The sequence below is a fragment of the Halichoerus grypus genome, chromosome 5 (assembly GCF_964656455.1).
Source record: "Halichoerus grypus chromosome 5, mHalGry1.hap1.1, whole genome shotgun sequence".
NCBI classification, from domain to species: Eukaryota; Metazoa; Chordata; class Mammalia; order Carnivora; family Phocidae; genus Halichoerus; species Halichoerus grypus.
The window spans coordinates 15,528,073-15,552,245 of NC_135716.1; the positions used below are offsets into that span (position 1 = coordinate 15,528,073).

Below are 24,173 nucleotides of genomic sequence, written 5' to 3' on the forward strand. Positions count from 1 at the left end.
TGATCTCAAATTTGCAAGAGTATATTTCACCGGAAAAAAGACTAAGGAAATACAGATGTTGGTATGTGGCTATCTCTGAGTGGTGGGATAATTGGTGTTTTTTATTTTTTGTCCCCTACATTATCTGAATTTTCTACAATATACACAATTATATAGTTAGCAAAGTAATTTTAAAAAGATTGAATATAAAGAAATTCTAATTAAAGCTTAGTCAGATTTGCAAATACTTAAGAGTCTTACTAGTCCAGTAAAAGATTTCCTGATCATTAATATTAATCTCAATATATTCAGGTAGATGTCATTAAAAATCGAAAATTAATGCCATAGTTTAGAAAAAGATACTAATAAAACTTTTTCTTAATTGTAAATAGAAAGAGTAAGTAAGCATTTGACTGGTTATTTGCTAGGCGGCAAAGCACCAGCTCTGGATGGGGAAAGGCTCAGTTCCAGCTCGGCCACTTGTCAGCCGTGTGACTTGTTCTCTCTGAGCCATAGATACCCCATCCACAAATCAGGGAAAACCCCCCCACTTTCTCACAGATACCTGCAGAACAGATGCTGACGCCACTGATAAAATCTCTACTACCAATGTCTAGGACATGGCTGGTCCTCTGCTGTCTCATGTCCCACGGATCTGGAGACTGTCTACCCAGCTGGAAGATGGATGAGGATGAGTACGGGGGCTCACTCTGACTTTAAAGGAAACTAGAAAGTCTGGCGAAGCTTGCTGGGTGGCAAAGGTGGATTCTGAAACAGACCCTGAGTGTGCACAGGTATTTCAGACTGCCCAGCTATGCTGTGAACGTGGCACCGACTGGTGGACACCTCTGCGAAGTAGGATGGGGCCACTAAAGGAAGTTGATGGGGTTGGGGACACAGAAAGAAGAGAAAGAGGGAAGAGAGAACAAGTTGTGAAGCACAGTGCCATCGAAGGGGCAGAGAGAAGAGGAAGCCAAGGGAGAAAGCAGAAATAACCAGATTGTCAAACAGGGAGGAGTAAGGGGGAGAAAGAAAGTTGTCTTTTCCTCTCCTTTATCTTCCCCACAAATTTTCTCTCCCCACCCCAACCTCATCTCCAAAACCACATTTTTATTCTCAAGTGTAACTCCCATTCCCTCTTTGACAAGTGGCATTCCTTCCTCCAGAGTCAGGAAGTGAAAACCTGGGAAAACACTAATCTAGAGCTGCCTGCAATGCCCAAACTGGTTTTCCAACTCCCCAAGGCCTCCAAGCATCAAGGATGAGATCTCGGGGCGCTTGGGTGGCTCAGTCGGTTAAGCAGCTACCTTCGGCTCAGGTCACGATCTCAGGGTCCTGGGATCGAGCCCGTGTCTGGCTCCCTGCTCAGGGGGGAGTCTGCTTCTCCCTCTCCCTCTGCCGCTCCCCCTGCTTGTGCTCTCGCACATGTGCTCGCACTCTCTCTCTCAAATAAATAAATAAAACACACAAAAAAAGATGAGATCTAGAACCGATCCTAGCTACAGATATGAGGGGGCTCAGTGCCGAGAAAGCAGCCGTTCACCCCTCTCTCCTTTCTGTTCCTGGCCATCTCCACGTCCTCACTTGCACTGTCTTCAATGACAAAGGATGCACTGTCTTCAATTACAGACAACCCACGCGAACGTCCCATGATTAGAATTCACCATCTGATAGTTGTATGGTCACCTTCCCTTTCCGGTAGATTTATAAAATGTTATTTTAAAATGTCAGGATTAGACATGTTTAAAAGAAAATTCACAAAGACTGGGGCACAAGAATATTTAGTCAAAAGTCACACTGCCCTCAGGGTAGAATTGCATTTCTTTCCGCAGTGCATCATCTTGATTACCAACATGTTAGTTTAATGTGTGGGGAAAAAGCTCAAGACAAAATGTTTGATTCTGGTTTTCTTGAAGAAAATGTATGCACTCTTTTTTCTCACAAATAAACATAGAGTTTGTGTTGAATCAAAAGTGTAAAGAATTACTAAGTGTTACATATGTGGGTGTTAAGTGAGGGCAACTTCAGACTCAATGATACATTTCGATTAAGCTGTAACAAGTCTATTAAAAATTCATCTTTTGGAAATCGTTACTTGAAAATTTTTAAAAACCCACAAAACTGGATATTGTACCTGGAAATGCACTCATTCTCTCTGCTTCACACTCATGCAGAATGATTATTTGCCTACAGCAGCCCCAAGGTGGGCCTGCAGGGGGTGAAAACGGCAAGGTCCTTGCAGACAACTTTGTCCAGTGAGTAGGTACAATTTGCTCCCATGTTAAGACAAAACACTTTCTTATAAAATAGGCCAAGAAATTTAAAAAATACCCTACCAAATAAAAACAAATGTCCCCGAAAGCACACAATGAAACAGAGAAAAATGCCAGGGGAACTCCCGGGAGAAGCGTCTTTGCTCACTGTCCCTTTAGGCCCTTTAGGGGGGTGCTCCACCTACAGGATATGGGCACAGGGCAAGCTGACGATTTTCACTTCTACTTCTGCTGCAGCTATCGGGAACTTGGACAGAGCCAAGGAAGAAACAAGAGCAGCAGGCTCTGATAACTGTTTAGTAGTGGGGACTATTAAAAAAACAAAAAACTGGGGGGTTGGAGGTGAACGGAGTTGAACGGACAAGATGAGAGAAGGAACACTGCCTTCAACTGAAGGAAAGCAAAGCTTTACTTTTAGCTGAGCTGTTTCCAAGCACTGCTCTCTGAATGGCAGAACCCAGCATTGGTTTAAGAGCTGATTTTAGTCTCTGAGGTCATGTGAAAGAACATGAAGTCCTCAGACTCAGCTCATTTTAGGGATTAGCACATATAGCCTAAGAAAGATATGCTGGGTATGTGGTAAATCACTCTCAGAATTAGCCTACTTATGAGGGCACTTTGTTTTAGCAACACGGATTTTAGCAAACCTACTCCAAAGTAATCATTCCTCTTAAAAAAAAAATCTAATGCTCCACAAAAGAGATGCCATTATCACTGGGTGCACTGACCTCCCATTTTCTCTTACTCTAAGAGTTCTTTCTTTTTCCTCAGTACATCAACAAGAGGCAGTTTATGTGACGGTTAAGGACATGGACTCTGCAACCAGATTTCCTGGGTCTGAATCATTAATATGAAGTTGGGCAAATTGCTCATGCTCTATGAGCCTCAATATCTTCCTCTGAAAAATGGGAATGATACCACCATCTACACTTCACAGTACCCTGAACAGACCTGGTATATACAGTAAATGCTCAAAGAAATCAAAAGTTGCTATTGGTTTGTTTGTTTGTTTTTTTTCCAAATGTTACTACTGAAGGTCATGACATCCTTGTACCTAGACTTAAAAAAAAAAAAAAAAAGCATATGATGAACATAGTTAATAATTTGCCTATCTGCCTCTCCAAGTGAAGACTGTACTTCTTGAAGGCTTATTAATTTTTTATCTCAAATATCTTGCAAGTTTCTGGCATATAATAAGAGCTCAATAAATGTTTGAGTATAGAGATGAATAAAAGGAAAGGAACAAAGCTTGGCGGGCCAAATAAGGTGAGCAGTTATAATAGTGGTCATATAAGCAAATGCAGATTTAATGAGCTTTTATTGAATACCTACTTTATGCTGGGCCCTGCATGAAGACCTGAGGTTTTCTTCATACATTCCTATGGACAAGACACGTCTACGTAACTGGCATAATAACAGACTGGCTACTCAGCCATGCTGAGATTCATTTAGACTAGACTTCTCAGTTTACAACCTAACTAGTGTTGGTTAACTAAATCTTGAGTTAATTTTCAAGCCATACAAATAACTCATTTATAGGTCTCCAAAATGCAGCAGGAGAGAGTCAGCGAGACCGCGACACAGGGGAATACTACAGCAGGACCGGCATTCTCTCCTCTGGATCTAAGGCAGGATGATGGGACCCCTTTGGGATACAAAAAGCACCTTGGGGATATTTTTAGCACCCCCACACAGCACCCAGTCAGAAAGCCCGGCTTTAAAGGACCTCTTTAACCACAGAATAAGGAACTATGTTTTACATTCAAGACTTGGCAGCAACTCAATTTTCAAATGTTAGGTTTTCATGAAATCACCATATATCTCGGGGAAAATTTCAGATCGATCTCCACTTTTACTTTTTATTTTATTGGGAAGAAAATTTTAAGCCAGCATAAATGAATAAGTGGATTTCAGTCTTCTCAAAGGGCTCTCTGGGTGTGGCTGAGATCACTAACTTTGAAAACTTAGCAACACAGGATACATTATGAGTAAGTTCTTCGCTTTTTTTTTTTTTTTTTAAATAATGATGCTAACTCACCAGATCCTTCTGAAAGAGTCCTTTTATTAATTTCAATGAAGTCAAGTAGAGAACAAGTTGTAATATGAAACACAATTTATGCAACTATGTTGAAATTCTCTGCCAGAGTTACATCTCCCAATGTAAGACTTTTATGGTAAAACAATTTCAAAATAATATCAAGCATTAGGTTAGGCTCATTTTGGTTTTAGGCTGTCATTGGAAAACTTTCTTTATAAATTATTGAAATCCTAAGGCAAAATGATTGTGCCTTTAAACAGAAAAAAAAAAATCATGTTCCCACAGTTTATAATAAAAGAGTTGAAACTAAGCCTCAATTGAAATTATACTGTTAGGCAACTCCAAAAACTAAACACAAAAACATGTTAAAATAAAAGATTGCAACACCATGGGAAAACCATCCTCATATATGTACTTTTAGATTCTCAGCCATCCCTGACCCCAGCCCAGATGAGACCAACCGATCCTTTATGGGTTTTCCTACAGTCAGCCAACAAGCTGCTCACTCCCTCCTCAGCCGCAAGGGTTACTCAGGGAAAGGCATGCGATACATTTATTTAAAGGGCCAATAGAAATCCTGTGGGTGGGTTTGGTCTGCCTTTCAAAACCAATGAACTTCCCATTATATAACCTTTAATAACAAGAGAGGACTTTACAAGTCATACACCCAACTTAACTACAAGGCAGGCTATGTTACATGCCTCACCGTATTTAAAAAAAAAGAAGAAGAAGAAAGAGAAAAAGCTTTCAGGATGGCATGTTTCCATCTTGTCAGGTAATGTCAGAAATTTAATGAATCCTACTTGGTAGTACTACTAAGCTCGTTTTTATAATGATTTTCAGGAAGTATGATGTTTTTGATCAGAAAAGGCCAAGCATCTAAAATAAAACCTCCATGACATTTTATTAATTCTTTATAAGATAAAGTAAGTCTTTTAACCACAGGAGAATTCTGAGAATCTAGCCTTTCCAGAAAGCCCAAGAAAAATACTTCAGTTTCACCATTCTCAAATTCATTTGACTTTGAAACAAAATAAACATATTACTCTATTTAATATCGTTGCACAAGCGAATTCACAAGAATGAAATCTGTTCAGAGTTCCTAGAAAAAATGTAGCAATCCAGGCTGCCAACTTGTTCAATGTCAAGCTCTAGGCAGTAGAGCAGCACTAGCAGTAAATGACTCAGAGTGAGTCACGCTTAAGCTATTTTTGCTTTTAAAGTACTGCCAGGCACTGTGTTAATATTCAACCCAGAGTAAATTTAGCCCAACAAGAAAACAAGTGTTTCCATGGCTGCTTCTTCCCGGTGTTTATGGTATATGCGCAGCCATTAGGCACAGGAATCTAGCCAGATAAATTAAGTAGAAATGATCATCTTTCATTTATATCCAGGCTTTGGAACAGTGGAAACACTAACTGCAACTTAGGCTATCCTTCCATCTCCTTCTGTCTACCTGCCTCTCCTGAGACCAAACAGCAAATATGTAGAGAGTATATACCATTAATGATGCATTTAAAAGTCTGTGCCATTAAAGCAACTTCAGTGGGTTGTTCACGGATTTCACTTGGCTCTGTATTAAGAGTCATTTCTCTGATCGTATAGCCACAGGAGACTAAAATGCTTAAAAAGTATCTAGCAAAAACAGTAGAAAATGTGGACTACGGATGTCAAATGGAATCATTATACAGTATCATGTACAGTGAATGGTCAGTGTCTAGTAACATGTAATGTGAACACTCAGAAGGTGTTCAAAAAATATTGGTTGTGGGAGATGAATGGCTAGCATCTGACCTAAAACTATCTCAATTTTTCAGGATATGCTACTTCTATTACAAATGCACATGGAGTTAAACTTGAGTATCACAGTGAATTAGAAATAGACGTTAGGACTTTTCCCTAAAGAACTGCACCTGTCTGTTGATAGCTCTTAGATTCCTTGGCACTCTCTACAGACTCTATGCTACAGTCATATACAGTGGTAAGGTATGCTGCTCAGCAAAAAATATTAAAGCTAGCTACCTCAGCACAGGTTTTCAAAGTAGGATGCATGCACTGGGGTATGCAACATCTTAGAATTTCTATTTAAAAATAACTTTATCTAAAAAATGAGAAAAAAAATTAGGTTTCACATAATGTACACACTGTATGCAGAACATGTATAAAAATACAAAATATCAGGAAGCGTGTGCTACCTCTGATGGGGGAGAACAGTGAAAAACGCATGAAGACCCCCTGCTTTCAGGAACACAGCCTCCCGAAGGAGTGAGCCTTCTCTTCTCTTCATGTTCTATCCCAGTATGTTTTTTTACATGTAAATGGTCACTGGCACAAAGGAAGTATAGGGGGAAAGGCTAGGTCAGCAAGCAACTGGAGAAGCCAGAGAAATGGTAATCTGAGCAAGCCAAGTCTGGAAAACAGCCGCATAAAGTACCTTGGCACAGCTGTAATGACAGGACAGGGCATACTGACAGTCACGCAGCCTAACCACACTCTGCATAAAAGCTGACCAGTGCTCTTCTCAAGACACCTAGAACCACTAGGACTCCCTGAAAATTATCATGGAGGTTCAAAAGCTATTTTCAGTGAACTGGGAAAGCCTAGCACAAGTATAGTTACATAATGGACATCTTTCAAAACAAAACACATGTTTCTTGGAGAACAAGTGCAAAAGGGGTTCCTTGGTGCATAAGGTAGAAGCTCTTAAAATAGTCTCTAACTTGCCTGAATGGCATCTAGCACAGGGTGTGGCATATAGTAGGAGCTTAATAGTGGAACAAACAGATGGAATACAAAACTGTATACCCACAAACATTGAATTTAAAACCCACGCGTTCTAAAGCTCTGTATCTGTGACCTTTATGTTTATTGCCTAGGTAACTTTCAGAATCTGAAAGCCCGAGGGACTGTAATTTATCAGAATTTTCTGCTTTCTGAGTCCCTTGATCACTGATTTCATCACCTCTACTAATAGCTCTGGGATCCTACCCATTTTTACCTGAAAGCTTACCTTAGTGGAGTATAAACAGTAGTTACATCTCCACAGAAGGAACATATTAAAATCTAAGCAGAGGCAAAGATGGGGAGGAATGAAGAGTTGAAGCATGAGATTTTCAGGCCAGTGAAACCATTCTATATATTATAATAGTGCATACATGACATTCTGCATTTGTCAAAAACCCACAGGCCATTTGATCCAGTAATTCCATTTTTGGGTATAAAAAATTGAAAGTAGGGACTCAAACAGATATGTGTATACTGATCTTCATTAGCAGCGTTCTAGCTGAGGTAGAAGCAACCCAAGCGTCTACTGACAGATGAATGCATAAACAAAACGTGGTGTATGCATGGCATGGAGTATGTATTCAGCCTTAAAAAGGAAGAAAATTCTGACACATGCTACAACACGGCTGAACCTTGAAGACACCATGCTAGGGGAAATAAGCCAGACACAAAATGAGAAATATTGTTTAATTTCACTTATATGAATGAGGTACCTACTACAAAAGTCAAACAGAGACAGAGAGTAGAGTACAGTGCTTATCAGGGTCTGTACAGTTACTCTCTCATGGGCACAGAGTTTCAGCGTAGGGTCATGAAAAAGTGCTAGAGACGGAGGGTGGTGATGACAGCATTAACAACCCGAGTGTACTAAATGCCATCGAACTGAATGCTGGAAAACAGTCGAGATGGTAAATGTTAACATTTTGCCACAAAAAACCCACCACAGAACAGTATCATAAAAAGAGTGAACTCTTGGGGCGCCTGGGTGGCTCAGATGGTTGGGCGTCTGCCTTCGGCTCAGGTCACGATCTCAGGGTCCTGGGATCGAGCCCCATGTCGGGCTCCTGGCTCAGCGGGGAACCTGCTTCTCCCTCTCCCTCTGCCTCTCACCCTGCTCATGCTCTCTCTCTCTCTCTCTCCCTCTCAAATGAGTAAATAAAATCTTAAAAAAAAGAGTGAACTCTAATGTAATGATGGACTTTAGTTAACAGTACTCTATTAATATTGGTTCATCAATTATAACAAATACACCACACTAATATGCAAGATGCTAAATATAGGGAAAGGGCAGGAGGGAAGCCTATCAGAAATCTCTCCACTATCTGCTCGATTTTTCTGTAAAGCTAAAACTGCTCTAAGAAATAAAGTCTGTTAACTAAAAAGAAAGATCTAAGCAAAGGAGGTTGTTGTGTAGCAAACTCCTTCTTCTTATGTAGTGCTCTGTACTGTCTCCCAAGAGACTTTTTTCCTTATCTGAGACCGTGAGCCCCAACCAGTCAGGCTCCTTGCCTGCCCATTCTGATCTCATCTCAGTTTGGTTCACGTATGTACTAGTCCTGGAGGCCCGGATTCTGCATTCTCTTGCCCCGTGGGCCCAGGATGCTATTACTATCCCCCAGTCTGTCTACCTTGCGATGACCTGTGACTTGTCTTGACCTCGCTGTTTGTGTATATTCTGGCTGGAAGTGACTGGCCTACTAGTGACCCTTGGTACTCTAAACCTCGATACAGTTCCCTAATTCTCTCTACCAACCTCGTATTTATCTTGCTCTACAGACTGGTCCAGCCTAATAGTAATAAAATCTGAGAAGTGCCGGGGGGGATGATACTGTTATGAAATGATAATATTCAAAACCATTTCTTAAAATAGAAAAAGCAGGTTTTTGTTTTTTAAAGAGTTCTTTATTCAATGTGAAATGCTTCTCTATAAAGCTCTTAGGGGCAGAATTTCATTCTACCTCCCAACCTCCTGTGTTAATTCTATTATGTTCACAGGGTGTCCTAAATGTAAAGCGAGAACTACAAACTTGGATGCCTAACAGGGAAAGACAGTGCAAGTGTACCAGATAAGAGGACAAAAGTGAATGGTCAGAATAGTGACTAAAAGAGAAGCACAACTCCTACCTAACTGCATTGGCAAACAACAAATCTCAACACTGTGTGAGCCAAAGAAAACTCGCATTTCAGGCTAATGTGGCCTGCAGACTTCTAGACTTCTGTGTGATTTAGAATACCGAGAGAGAGAAACAAGAAAAGAAAGGGCAAGTATGAGTGCCTTACGTAGACTCTCCTATTTATGACAATACATTTGAGCTGAATCACTCTATAAAAAATGTTTATTTATTAAAATACCAGAGACAAGCTTAGGCCTATGAAAGATATGGGCATTCAAATCCCATTTCAGAACAGCTAACCCTTTGGCCAAGTGAGAATGTAATTAGTAACATGACTGGTTTCATGTACACTGTTGAGATGTAGATAATCCTCTGAACGCTGAGAGGACATTCTTCTATGGGCTGATTCATTTTACTTCCAGTCTCCTCGAAGGGAAAATCATGTGGCAGAGAATAAAAGCTTAAAAAGGAAAAAAAAAAAGCACAAATATCCAAGATTCCTTTCTCATAAAGGGGCCTACTCTTACAAAGCCAAGTAAGGTCTTTTCTTTCCTATTCTCATTTTCTACAAGAGAACTATAACCAGTTGTTGTTATATACTGTTAAACGCAATTTTTGGATCAGAATTATTATTACACATTGATCTTTAGTTTTTTTTTTCGTTTTTTTTTTTTTACTAGATTAGAGAATGTTAGACATTAAGTCTGTAGGACATGAAGTCAATGGAACAAAGCCTCTGCCTGACTACCCTGAGCATTTGACTTAGCAGATGAATCAGAAAAAGGCACACTGGGTACAGACCTTGGAGATCAGAACACAGGCTAGCATTTAATCAAGCCTTGCCTCTCAGCCAGGGGTTCTGTGTGGTACATACTAAAGTATGCAACTGAAACCCTGCAGTTAGAAATGTTATTTTAATAAAGGAATTATTTAGATTCTGTGAATCAGTACTTTCTAGCCCACTGTGCCTCTTCACCTGATCAACCATCCCAAATTTACAAACTATACAGCACGTCAAAATAATTCATCCTTTTGCAATGATCTTCAATGGTTTAATATGGAACCACTGACCTGAATCCTCCCTCCCCTCAAATACTTCAGCCTGGCTAACAACTTCGCTGCCCATTCTGCTCTTCTCACCTTGCTGTCTGGAGGGGTGACACAGTAGCCTGGTTACGAATGAGGCCTCCCTGCACAGCTACCTGACCCTCACCACCTCACCTCTGCAGGTGCACCCTGTTAGCCTGGCCAGGTCCCTGGGCTTCTTCATGACCCAAAAAGAGTATCTTTTAAGAGATGCTTCCCACCTTCTCAGCCAGCTCTGCAGAGTAGACCCAGAAAGGTTTTATCTAGGTCTACCAGAAAACAAGCCATAAAATCTTATTGGTATCTTTAAGTGAATTTGTGTTAGCATCTCTAATGAGGTAAAAGTCAATAGTGAATAAGCTGGGTCTGAGCACTGAGAATGATTCATATACACAGTAACAGATGCTAATAATGTTATTTAAAATATTTAACACAAAGGCAGGGACTAGTGCAAAATATTTAGAAAGCCGTAATGCTCTCTTCTTCAAAATGACATACACAGAGGGAGTCTGCCCACTTGGGATAATCAATCCATAAACAGTCACAGAGCACTATGACGTGGAAGTAACTGCGGGGAAAACAACGCAAAGATGCCTAACAGAATGACCACAGTTTTCACACCAAAATTTGGAAGTGACAGGTACATGCCCATGGGACAGAACATCAGAACCAGGAACTCTCTTGCAAGTTAAGGAATACAGAGTCAGTGAAAGTATCAGATTATCTGAAATTACAAAGAACCAATAGCACAAGGGACATCAGCGGAAATGTTTTAAAGGATGACAAAAATAGGAAACAGAGTAAGAACAGTTTATCTAGAACATGTAAGTGGCAAAGACCCAAAACGTTTTAATTAAACTGGAGTTGGCCAGTCTGCAGTAAACGGGCTCTCCCACACATTGTTGATGGGAACTCAAATTAATATAATCTTTATGGAGGGCAATTTGTCCTCCACAGCACAATTAAAAGAAATCACATTGGCTTTGACTCAGCAATTCCACCAGCATTTTTCTTACAGATATAGACCGACTTGTGTGGAATTTTGTCTGTACAGTGTAAGACTATTTATTGTAGGATTGAGGGTAATAGTCAATTATCCCCATCATCAGGGAACTGGTTAAAAATTATGAGCTACCATGTAGCCATTAAAAATAAAGAAGCACTATTTGTACTGATATGAAAGGATATCCAAAATATTTACGTGAAAAAAAGCAAAGTAGGACAGTATGGCTAATGTGCTATCACACACACACACACACACACACACACACACACACACACACACACACACAGCTGTTTCTACAGGGATACGAGAGAAACGGGTAACACTAACTGGCTCCAGGGAGGCAAGGACCCTACTTTTCATTACGTAGGCTTGTGTACTTTGTGAATTTTATACTACATGCATACATAACCCAATCGAAAAGATAAAAACTTTAAAGGGGGCCAGGGAATGTGTGCGTGTGTGTGCGCGTGTGTAAGAAGTGCTGCAGAAAGGAACAGGCTATCTTGAGCAGAAGTGGGTAACAAAGGTTTCCCACGGAAGGCCCTCCGAGTGAGATCAGCCTGGAGCAGACGGAGAGGGAGGTGGCCATGGAAGGCTGGGAGAGGCCCGGGCGGCCAGACTGGAGAGGAAGAAAGCAACAAGGAGCAGCCAGCTTTTGTCTGCAAAGTGAAGTGGCTCACAAAGAGAGACGTTCCGTTCAGTTCTGCAGACACTGAAAGCTACTCCCTTTTCCACACCTCTCTTATTGTCCCTCCCTATTAACCGGGCATGTATATGAATGTACAACGTAACCCAGCCACTTACTGAATGTCTATTATGAGCCAGGAATTCTGCAAGATACTGAGGTCATAAAACTCAGTGAGGCCCAGCCCTTGTCCTCAATGAGCTCCCCATCTGTAGAAAATGCAAAACTAAGAGAGGAGAAGAGGAATTCCAGAGAGAAAGACCTGACTTTCATAGGAAAAGCAGTGACAGACTAGCTAATGGGCTTCATATACCGTAAATGCCATTTCAACCGTGAAATACTGCCTTTGATTTACTAAAATAAAAATTATGCTTCTTATATTTTATTATTAATTATGCAGTTATGTTTAGCACTTTGGCAAATGGTATATGTCTAAGTATGGTACTATTCACTGAGCATTAAACAAATGCACTTTAATCAATCCTTCTCAAAATAGTTTCCATTGTTTAAACAGGACAAACAAGAACAGAAAGATTGAAAAGCAAATTTACCTGTCAAAGTTAGGAAAGGAATCTCCCCAATCTCTTCCTACCAGCTTAGCTCTTACACAGATCGGACACACTCGCAGAAAGTACCAGTCGACATTACTCAGTGGGGCTTTCCTTATTTTTGTTAATTTTGGATTTCCTTGTCAACAGAAGCACACAATTTGTTTCTATTTTTTAAACCTATATAGCACTAAAGAGAGCACTATTCAACGAAAATGAACATGTTCATTGCCCTTATAAAGTAAAATAAATACTCCCTACTCAATTTTCCAACCAAACGACACAAATATCTGATTAAAAAAAAAAAAGAAGAAGCAGCCTTGGCACCATCAGAGGGAAAAAATCTGCCAGCCATCTTCCCAGCATAATGTTTTCTACAGAGTCTTTCTACAGTATTATCTCATGCTCTTTAATATTTGCCACTTTAAAAGGCTCTCTCTTTAATTAAATAATTACCTTCTTGGGAAAACACAACTCAGTCCTAAATTGAGTAGGGTTTTCGCCTCTCCACTTATTCAAATTCTACCTCCTCTTCAAAGTCTCGTTCAGAACTCATTTTCTCTATGAAGCCATCACCTGTGGTTTCAAAGATCGCTCCTTCTCAGGTGTTAATTATATGAATCACACATCCTGGCAGTTGATCATGTGCCTCCTATTCTTTTCCTAATTCAATAGCGCTCAGTTTATATTTCTCTCCTGGAACTTATTATTTCTCTTTGAATCTGCTCCACTAAAAAGACGAAGTCATATCCATCTGCGTACTATCTTTGATTAAAGCCCAGTCCTTGACACATTAATAATAAATACTTGTTGGATTGAACGGATATAAACTTTGCTCATCCTGTAAGAATACAAACTTCTTGAAAGAAGATTATGCCATATTTCTTTTTTCTCTGCTCATAAATACTTACCTCAGGGCCAGGTACCAACGAGCCAACTCAAAGACATTCAACAAATCCTGTATAAGTAAACCAGTTATGGTCTAGTTTTACTTATGTTAAATTATCTCTTCAGTTGCTTTGGTATCTGAATAAACATGTCCCTGATCAAACGGATGACTCACAAAAGTGAGGTTACTTCAAATACCCCTTGCTTTTGAGGGTTGCATATTGAGAAGTGACGGTTAGTAACGCACACACACAGCCAGTGATGTTTCAGTAGCTAAAATCTGATATCTGAGTATTCAAAATGAACAAACATGAACTGGTGCGGTAGGCTGAAAATCTGGCCACAGGACTTCCGCCTCCTCCCATCCAAAGGCAAGTCTCTTCTCCCACCCCTTCAATCTGGGTTGCCTTGTGATTGCTTTGACCAACAGTCTGGCAAAAGTCACGCTGTACAATTTCCAAGCCGAGGCCTCTAGAGACCGTCTGTCTGCTTCTGTCCTGAGGCTCTTATCTCCCTTCTGCCACTATGTGAACAAACCTGAACTAGCATGCTGGAGGATGAGACCACATGGAGCACGGAAAGTTGTCACGACTGAGGATGCCCTAGACCAAGAACCTCCAAGGCAATCAGGCAGCTGACTGCAGATGTAGGAGTGAGCCAAGCTGGAGCAGAAGAATCGCCCAGCGAAATCCAGTCCAAATGGCCAATCCACAGAATCACAAGCCAAATAAACGGTTATTTTAAGTTATTTTTAGTTTTGGGGTAGTGTGTTCCACAACAAAAGCTAACTCACCACCATTTAATTTAAAACTGAATGCTTACATGGTATCACAATATTAATTTCTATTCCACAGCAGTTTGAACTGTAGAGCCAATCATTCCTATATGTGGAATATTTATTTTTAAAGTCTTAACATTCTAATTATGATTAAATAATCAGGTTGTAATCTTGGGGTCATGGGATTGAGCCCCGTGTCGGGCTCCGCACTCAGCACAGAGTCTGCTTGAGACTCTCTCTCCCTCTCCCGTCTGCCCCTCCGCCCCCTCTCTAGGATAAATAAGTCTTTTTAAAACATAAAATTTAACATTATATGATAAAGCATTTTCTAAACATTTCACTTTTTTGATTAACGATTTCACAAATCTCAATTGCTTCCAAATTTTCCCATTGCTTACCACTGAGAAATATCTTTGTATATAAAGCATTTGCATTTTGGATTATTTTAGTAGAATTGATTCCCAAAAGAACAATTACCAGCAAAACATTTTAAAGAGTCTTGACACACATTCTGTACTTTCAATATGCAATTGACTATCATTATTTTAAATTATCATTGTATTATCAAAGCTTAGCCTGATCCTCATATATATGTGGTGTGCTTTATTAACTACAATGTTGATATGTATAACCTATGATGCTAAAATGCTTCTCCCAACCCTCTGCTCCTTCGGGACCTCCTCTTCAACTTTAGCCTCCAGCCTCCAGCCCATGCAATTACCAGAATTCAGCTGCAGGCCAATGGCCATCAGAGCAAAAATGAATAGCTCACTGCTTCTCAAAGCTTGGAATTTTGAGAACATAATAATACACTTTCTACTTTTAGGGGTGGGGTTATGGGGGAACTTGCTATTCAAGTCAAATGAGTCAGTCAAGAAAGTCAATGTATTTCAGTCAAGTATGTCTGTGCTGCCATGTACCATCCCCAAAAGCAGTGCATATAGAATATTTTATTTTAAAGGTTAGTATTAATACCTCTTCAAATATCGAATTATAAATTGGGTCTTTTAGTATTGGCTTCCATTCTGCACACTACTTAAATAAATCATGAGTTTTCAAAGCCACCATAAACTTTCCTTTAAATTCCTCTTCTTAAAAACAACTGCATATTCTAATTTTCCAAATATTTAATATTAGATATCCTTCTCCAGATTAAAACTTCTTTAAAGGTCCCACGTTATAGATGTGCACTTATCTTACCTTGGGGAAGACCCCCCCAGAAGTCAGTGATATCTGCATTAAGGCAGAAAGATGGACTTGTCCTAACCAAGTGACGAGAGAGAGACAGACAGACAGGCCGGCCGGCTGACAGAGAGACAGAGAGAAAGCAGAGAAAGCAGAATATTCCACAAAGAGATCAACAAGTGTGAAAGTCCACAGGTGAAAGAGAACACAATACCCTCTGGAAACTGCAAGTGTCCATCCCAGGAGACCAAAGGGCTAGAGAGCAGAGTGGTGAGAAAGTGAACAGAAACCTGGTGCCAGAAGGGTCTTTTTATTCTGGAAGGCTAGGGGAGTCTCTGAAAGAGCACGTGGCAAACAACCATGACCCATATCTTAGAATGATCCATCACTCTGTCAGAAACCGGAGGGAGGCAAGTCTGGAGCAGGGAGAACGTGGGAGGCTGAGAGTGAAATTGGAAATAGAGTAGCGGTAGCAGTGGGAGCAGAAAGAAGTGGAGAGAAGGTTGGTAGAGGTTTTTAGGATGCGACTAGACAGCACATCTTAACTGGCCAATAATTCCTATTCCTCTCTCTGTAGAAGGAATTTTTTGCTTTTGGTAATAGTAAAACAAAACCACTGTGCTCTGAAGCAGAAAGAAAATATACCTAAAGAAACTACCCCTCTATTTTCTTTGCTCTACATTATCCAATGTAAGAAGCACTGTCAACTTATGAATGTGTGAGGAGGGAAGTAGATGCTAGCACGTAGCAAGAGAGGGAGGCTGCTGAGGCTGATGGTCGGGGAAGGAATGAAAACCTCTTGAGTCTAACTTGGAAGTTTCCTGCTTTATGCAACTGAAGTGAAGTCAAAGAATAGGACTCCCCTTCCCCCAAGGAAAGAGAAAGAAAGTACTTTCCACCAGTAAGCACCCAACAGCCAAAGTGGGCGAGGAAAGTTGCCAGAAAGTCTGGAACACCTCTTGCCAATTGGCAGCCACACTTTGGACCTAGAGCATGGCTGTCACCCAGGTGTGCTAGAGCAATCTTGGTGAAAAGGGACACTACACCTCATCCCATCCTCTCATTCCAAGGACTAGTGTGTGTCAGAGTATTTGCTACTGAATATTTCTCCCCTGGAGAAAAAAAAAATCTTCCATGAACTAAATTTTAACTCCCTTTTGTAGTCCTCCATTCATTCCCCAAATCCACAGGAAGCACTGGATCCAGCCAGGTGCTATTCGAGGCACTGTAGACAGTACCAATCAAGGCAGACAAGTGCCTTCTCTCACTGAACCGACATCCTAACCAAATTGCATAATAAAGACCAAGGAATCCCATAGTAAAGAAAATTGATGAATTCGCCCAACCCTGGGATCTTTATTATTTTATTAAAAAAAACAAACTGACTGCATTTATTTCGGGAAAACGCTACTCAACACTTTTCATCACGCTTCTACCTCACTCTCTCGTTTCTTCTCCAAAGTTCTCATGTCAAAGCTCTAGGACCCTGCAATCGCTGGTGACCAGTTTCCTTTTCCTCTCACTCCCAGGACATTAATTATTTGCCTTTGTTCCTTGAACCTACGAAAGTGCTCTCTGCATGTAGGAGGTAACTGTTTACTAAAAAAATGCAATTTGAAATAAGTCATCGGGTGATTTATTAAAAAAGTAAAAAAGCTAGGTTGGCTCAAAAAGCAGAGCTAATTTTCTCCAGTGAAATCTAGTGTATATATAAGAGAATCCCTAATATTTTAAAGGCCCATGCAGCACAAGGGGATAGCTGCAGGTCCATAACATATGCTCCATTATATTTGCTCATGATGAATATATTTCATCAGACACAGGATGGTTCATTATGTGGGGAATAGTGCTGTTCCTGACACGTCCTTCTCACTTCCCTATCAAGAAAAGGTTGCCAAAACCAATATTGTACCGAAAAGTGATTTGTTACCTTATCAACATGTTTTTTGTTCACACCCTTGTCAATGAATATTACTTAACTACTTGATAGTCTAGCAATTTTATCCTTCACTTAATCTCTTAACACTTTAACAAAATGACTAAAACACTCTGAGCTTGTTCCCTTGCACTTGAGAATTTATGCCAATTCCTAATAACATAAAATGTATATCCTTTAAAATTAAAAATTATTGAAGTAAATGCCTTTAAGCAAGCTAAAAAAGATCAGGTAACTAATATATGGGGAGTATTTTGCAGTTTATAAATCACTTTCACTTTTCATTTAAAATATGATTTCATCCTTACACAACTCTGTGGGCTAGGAAGCATTATTACTATTACATTACCCATACTTTACAGAAAAGTACAACTCCACTGATTTGATCAAAAACACAAACTATTACTTGGTTGTGCAAGAATGTGAATTTATATTTTGATTCTAAATTCTAGGATCTTTCCGTGGGTTGAACAGTTTCTACCCATAACACTGTTATTAACATACCTAGGTGATGAGATAAATGAGTTTAAAAGTTATTAAGAACACAGGATATCATGACTAAATATAAATTTTAACAAATATAAGGACAGTACTTAAATATAACAAATACACAAATATGATCATTATTAAGGCTATCAATTATGCATGTGAATTTCAGAGCTATTAAGAATATGAGTATTAAGAATATAAGCAGATGATAGCTAGGTGCCAAAGATTAGATTGTAAACTCCATGAGCACAGGGACTTCTTTTTTTTTTTTTTTTTAAAGATTTTATTTATTTATTCGACAGAGAGAGAGATAGCGAGAGCAGGAACACAAGCAGGCAGAGTGGGAGAGTGAGAAGCAGGCTTCCTGCTGAGCAGGGAGCCCGATGTGGGACTCGATCCCAGGACCCTGGGATCATGACCTGAGCCGAAGGCAGACGCTTAACGACTGAGCCACCCAGGCGCCCTAGCACAGGGACTTCTATACTTTGTTCACTGAGGTATGCCCAACATACTCAATAAACACTTGCTGAACGAATGAAAATGAAGTATAACATGGAATATAAGACTGAGGCTCTCAGATAGAAAAGAATAAAGTTAATTTATATTCAAACCCAGGAGACCAAGTGCAATCTAATTCGTTAGGTAATGACTGAGTAACCTATAGGTAGATGTCTGTAACCATGCTGTGTACACATGGCTCTTCCCTTGTAGGTAATAAGCTGCATGAGATCCGGAATCATAAGCCAGCTTTGTATCCACTAGAGTGCCTGGCTAAACAACTTTTAACAGATGAGTTATTTTCAACCCTGACCATACTTTAGCATTACCTGGAGAACTTAAAAAGAAATGCCTAGAGAGCCCCACCAGACACCAACTAAATCTAAATATTTGAGGGTGGGGACAGAACTCTGATTTTATTTTTCAAGTTCACATTTGATATGAAACCCAGTGATAGGGGAGTGCCACTCCTGTAAGCCAATGGTTCTCAAACTCTGGTATAAAGGAGACCTAGAGGGTCCCACCTCCAGAGATTCAGACTCCCTAGGACTGGAGTGGTGCCTGAAAATATGCATTTTTAATAAATGTCCAAGGGACCTTGACGCAGGGGTGGGGACACACTGGGAGAACGACTGCTGAGCACCGTCTACAATGTTTCTTGAATTAAAGAATAAATGTAAGAGATACATGAACAGAAAAACATGAAAAAATATGAAAAATTTACATATAAAAGGAACTTCATGCTCAATATCACTCATCATTAGAAAAACATAAATTAAATCCATAATGAGATACCACCACATACTTAGTAGAATGGCTAAAATTAAAAACAAGACCAAAATAACCCAAGTGCTGGTGAGGATGCTCAGCAACTACAGCTATCAACACATTGCTGATGGGAATACAGGACCGTACACCATATTAGAAAAGAGTCTGTCAGTTTCTCGTAAGCTAAACATTTACTTACCATAGTAGCTGGCAATCCCATTCATCCAAGAGAAATGAAAACTTATGTTCACATTAAAATGTGTCCACGAATGTCTATAACAGCTTGATTTATAATGGCCCAAGCTGGAAACAACTGAAATGTCCTTCAGCTGGTGAATGGATAAACTATGATTCCATACAGTGGAATACTACTCACTTCCATACAGTATTCCATACAGTGGAATACTACTCACAATACACAATGCAACAAACTACCGATATTAACAACACTATGGATGAATCTCAAATGTATTCTGCTCAGTGAAAGAAGCCACTTAAATAGCTACACACTGTATGATTCCATGTATGCAACATTCTGGAAAAGTTCCTCTATACAGAGAAAAAAATAAAAACACAAAACAGTCACTGCCAGGGTCTAAAAATGGCGGGGGTGGGTGTCGATTACAAAGGGCCGCCCATTATATACATCTTACTATTATAAAACTGAAATCATTGCAACCTCAGGAATTAATAACTTGACAAGACAGTTGTTTTCTTAAGTATGATGTACGTCGTCCCCAGGACACGTGATTTGATTTTCCTACCCTAGGTTCAGATTGCTTTCTGAGCACGGATGGCATCACACTCTCTCAAAATACGCCACCAGGACAGAAACACCCATGGCTCACAGTTTGTGTTTAAACTTGCTGCTGACTCATTTCACCCTTGATAACTGAACCTTTCCCTCCTAATAACTTTAATTATAGCCATCTCTCATCCTAAAGCTTCCCTTTTCCTTGGGAATGTATCTGTTAGCCTTGTGACCTCCTGACTGTGAGACACTGGGTAAATATGTCACCTCCAGGATTCAGTCTGCTAAAAACAGAGCCTGCGTCTTTCATGCATTCTGTTCTCACACGTGTATGTCGTGGAGATTAGGAGAGATGATGTGCGGGCATGGGATTACTGTTATGCTTGAATTAATTTCATGGAATTTGTTCTAAACTTGTAAGTACAATAAATACTCTACTCCTCTCTGCCATAACATAGCAACTATTCACACAGGAAATGGCATTCTTAGTCACTGTTTCCTGAATGTATTGCCAAAACCATGGATCTGGCAAAGTGGGACCCAGTTTTGAGTCTCAATCTGTAACATACTTTGTGAGCGCAAGTAAACCACTTACCTTCTGTGAGTCTCACTTCAAGTACATGTTTCTCTAGGGGGATACTTTGAAGGCAATATGAAGCACACATAAATAAACTACTATATAATGTCTGGTATGATTCCTACTCTCTGCCCTCTACACAGAAGTGACCAAGCAAGAGATGCACTCTCAGCTGGATGAAGCAGATTCCCCCCGTGATGCAGAGTACATCAATGCAGATCTATGACCTGGGAGATTCAAACACTGTTCACTACTCAAGAGTCTTATGAGAAATCAAGTCTTCAGGAGATGAATGAAATGCTTGAGTTGAGAAAAAAGAAGACAAATAGGTGTGTTTTAAAGAGTTGGTGTGGTATGCAAGGAAAAGAATACGAGCTCTGATGCCACCCAAACGTGGGTCTGGATTTTAGCATTTATGAGCTTAGGGAAGTTATATCACCTTTATTTGCATATTTTCTAATCTACAAAATGGGTATAGTTATCTTGTAGGGTTGTGAGAAATAAACAGTAATGTACATAAAGTATGCAGGCACCATACCCTATGCACAGGTAGGCACTCAAACAGTGCTTGTAGTCATGCATTAATTCAACAAGCATTCATTAAGTATCATATATCCTAGGCACTATATCAAGCCGGGCTATCACTTTTACTACTTCCCTAAAGGACTAGGGCAAATCTAAGGTGAAGGTAGAGAAGATGGCGTGTTTATTGCTCCATATAAAGGGCATTTCTCACTGCCAAACAGCTCCCTGATAGCTTAATGCCCTGATTAAAACACCACAACAGAATCGATCTAATTTGAGTTAACCTTTTTTCTTTTTTTTCTTCTTCACTTATTCAATTATTTATTTGGTACTGCAAATCTGCCTTAAAATGTAAAAATTCCTGGGAATTTTTGAACTTTATGAACTAGAAGAGATGGGATAGCTACACCTGTCTCTAATGCTCTCTTTTTATCCCTGGCATCTCCTGTCTTCCGGTTCCACTGTTTTCTGGCTTTGTAACCTTGGGCGTGTCACTTACCCACTCTGAAGATTCTTCATCATGAAGATGGGAATGGTACCATTTAGCTTCACTGAGGCGAGTAAGGATGTATGGGAAAGAGAGGCCAAATGGGTGGGAAACACAAAGAAAGCAGAAGGAAGGAGAGACATACAGAAAAGAGTCAGAGACACTAACTCAAAGATGAGGAAGGAGGAGGGAGGCAGACACACAGGAATAAAAAGTCTGCATAGGACAGAAATCTCACTCAATGAGCATAACCCCTCAGGCCAGGGATGTAATCCAGCCTGAAAGAGTCAATCTCTGTTGTGAAATTTATGATTTTTAGCATTTCCCAATAATGGTCATCCAGCAAATAAATGCTGATGGCTTGATCATCATTATCAAGGAAAACATGGAAATCAACTGAGGGCCACAGACATGATAAAACTGTCTGCAGAAGAGCCACCAAACTTAAGTTTTTATTAAATGCTTTAATGTTCTAAGCAGTCACACTTAAAGTGAGCCCTACTTACTTCCTAAGCATGATGCTACTGTGCCACTGAAAACTGTATATTACTATATATACCATGCATTTGCACCAACATGTAAAGGGTTACACACACAAAATCCCTTATGTTGAATTTCTGAGCAACTGAAAGATTTCCAAAGAATATAAATTGCTAACCTTTGCTGATTTTCAATCTCAACCCTATGAATGCTGATCTTCTTCTTCTTCTCTCCTTTACTGATGATGTTTGAGTTTCATCATCAGAATGCCTTAAGTAGGTTCTGAGACCCTCTTTTTCAAGTTGAATAATTCTCTTCTATAAATATTAACCAAACTCTGATTATGTGAGGAACAAAAGGGAATATAGGGATGACTATGAAACCATTCCTGCCTTGAAGGGTCCTGGGCTTTTGGTTAATTGCAGGCCAGCAACGCACATTGTTTGGATAGACAGTTATATCATATGACAAAGAGATTTATGTGTTGAAGAGTATCAGGATTAAGTCAGGTTGGTCAACACTTTGCCCAGCTGAAACGCACTCAACATATTTCTAGGCACAGCCAAACATTTTCCCTCTTGGCACCACCTTTGCTTCTTCCTCATCTCTTTCCTTTCAGGTTTCAACACTCACACATGCCCTCCACCAACCTTCGAAGGTGCTAGTCTTCTCTATAACCCTGTTGCTCTCCTGCATCTGGGTGAGGGGCTCCCACACTCAGCCCCTCACCACAAAATCCCCACTGGCTTTGCAATAGAACCCACTCCCAAATGACGTGAAATGCACAACCTGGCCTTAGTCTGGAGTTATCTTGAAAGCAAGACCACCCCCTTCTCTGAAGAAATCACAGTCTACTGTTAATTGGCCAAATTAATGCTGATGTTCCTCATCAAGTGCCTAAAAAGGCACTGAGAAAAATTGTATTATGAGAAAGTAAAACCAAAGGTCACAAACTGACAGTTTTGTTTGCACAGTGTTTTAAAAATCTAGTAATGGAAAAATAATCAGCTAGATTCTGGGTTTCCCAAAAGAACCTGAAGATCTGTCTGGCCACAGTGAGTCCACACCTATTCACAGCAACAACGGACAGGCATGGGTGGCAGGTGTCTCTTTTAGATAGGTGATAAGCTCTCAAGTACATGATGGCTCTCCTGAAGATTCCTGTGATCATCAAGGACCTGTGCTGTAGATACTCTGTGCCTAGACATCAGGCTGGAGTTCAAGGACTAGAGCAGTAAACAAAACATCAAAGTCCCTACCCTTGTGAACTGCACTGTGGTTTTGAATGGATGTTGAAGGAAAGGGAAAGAAACCCACTAGAAATAGTTAAGTGAAGGCATTCTAACGTTCCCAAGGAGCTCCCTATTTAATGGCCTGAGGAAATCCTTCTGGGAAGTGAATGGCCACTCCCTAGTCTATCAGTTTTGATATTTAAATGAAGTGTGCTTAAAGTGAAGGTACAGAGTTGATTTGTGAGTCCAGATAATTACAAAATCGTGGTATAAAATGTCACCGTGACTGGAAACGATTTCTAACTTCCCTTGTGGATTCAATTATCTCCATATCTTATATCCTACATATCTCCAATGTGACCTAAATACACTTTCTAAACTTCTGGTGAATGTCTTCAGATGAGCAAGTTTGCATTAAAAAAATGCTCACCTTTACTCTAAGCATTTAAATGTACCAAAAGAATTACATTTCATATTAGGTTATTTTAATACTAAAGATCACAGATTCAATCAATTCTATTTTTGATCACAAAGTGAAGCCCTTATATTTCAAAGGTTTCTAAATGTCCAATTAACATCTAATGTCCTCAATTTCTGCCTTGCTGACCTGCACTAAAACTTCTCATGCCTGCTAATTATGTAATAGGTGAATGAATAAAGGATGGCAGAAAGGCTGCTTGATGACTTGAGAAAGTGTCCATACAGAGCTATCTGCACATTTTAATTAAGTTTTCCTGATGCTAAAGTGCAGGAAACCGTAAGTTGGAATAGTGAAGACACTTAAACAGTCAAGGAAGAGAGAAATTACCTGAACATATTATTTAGATAAATTAAAATCACTTTATCCAAGAAAGTATGGTTATTATGTCTGCCTTAAACCAAATCATATTGTTGGTTTCACAACTTGGGTTAGTTAAGAGCATGATTCCCATTTAGGGAAATGGAATCCTTTTCTTTGGAATTGTTCCCTAACTCAGTTACCATCACCACCACCAAGTGTAAAAATTATCTTCAATCAATCTTGATTTGTATGCCTCCGAGAATCACAACTAAGAAAAATCGGCAC

At 39.8% G+C, this 24,173-nt stretch overlaps 1 protein-coding gene across 2 annotated transcripts in view; it reads right to left on the reverse strand.

Moving 5' to 3' along the window:
- NSMCE2 (NSE2 SUMO ligase component of SMC5/6 complex) overlaps positions 1-24,173 on the reverse strand; it is a 211,420-nt gene that overhangs the window by 115,151 nt on the left and 72,096 nt on the right. The gene's annotated exons all lie outside the window — the stretch shown is intronic.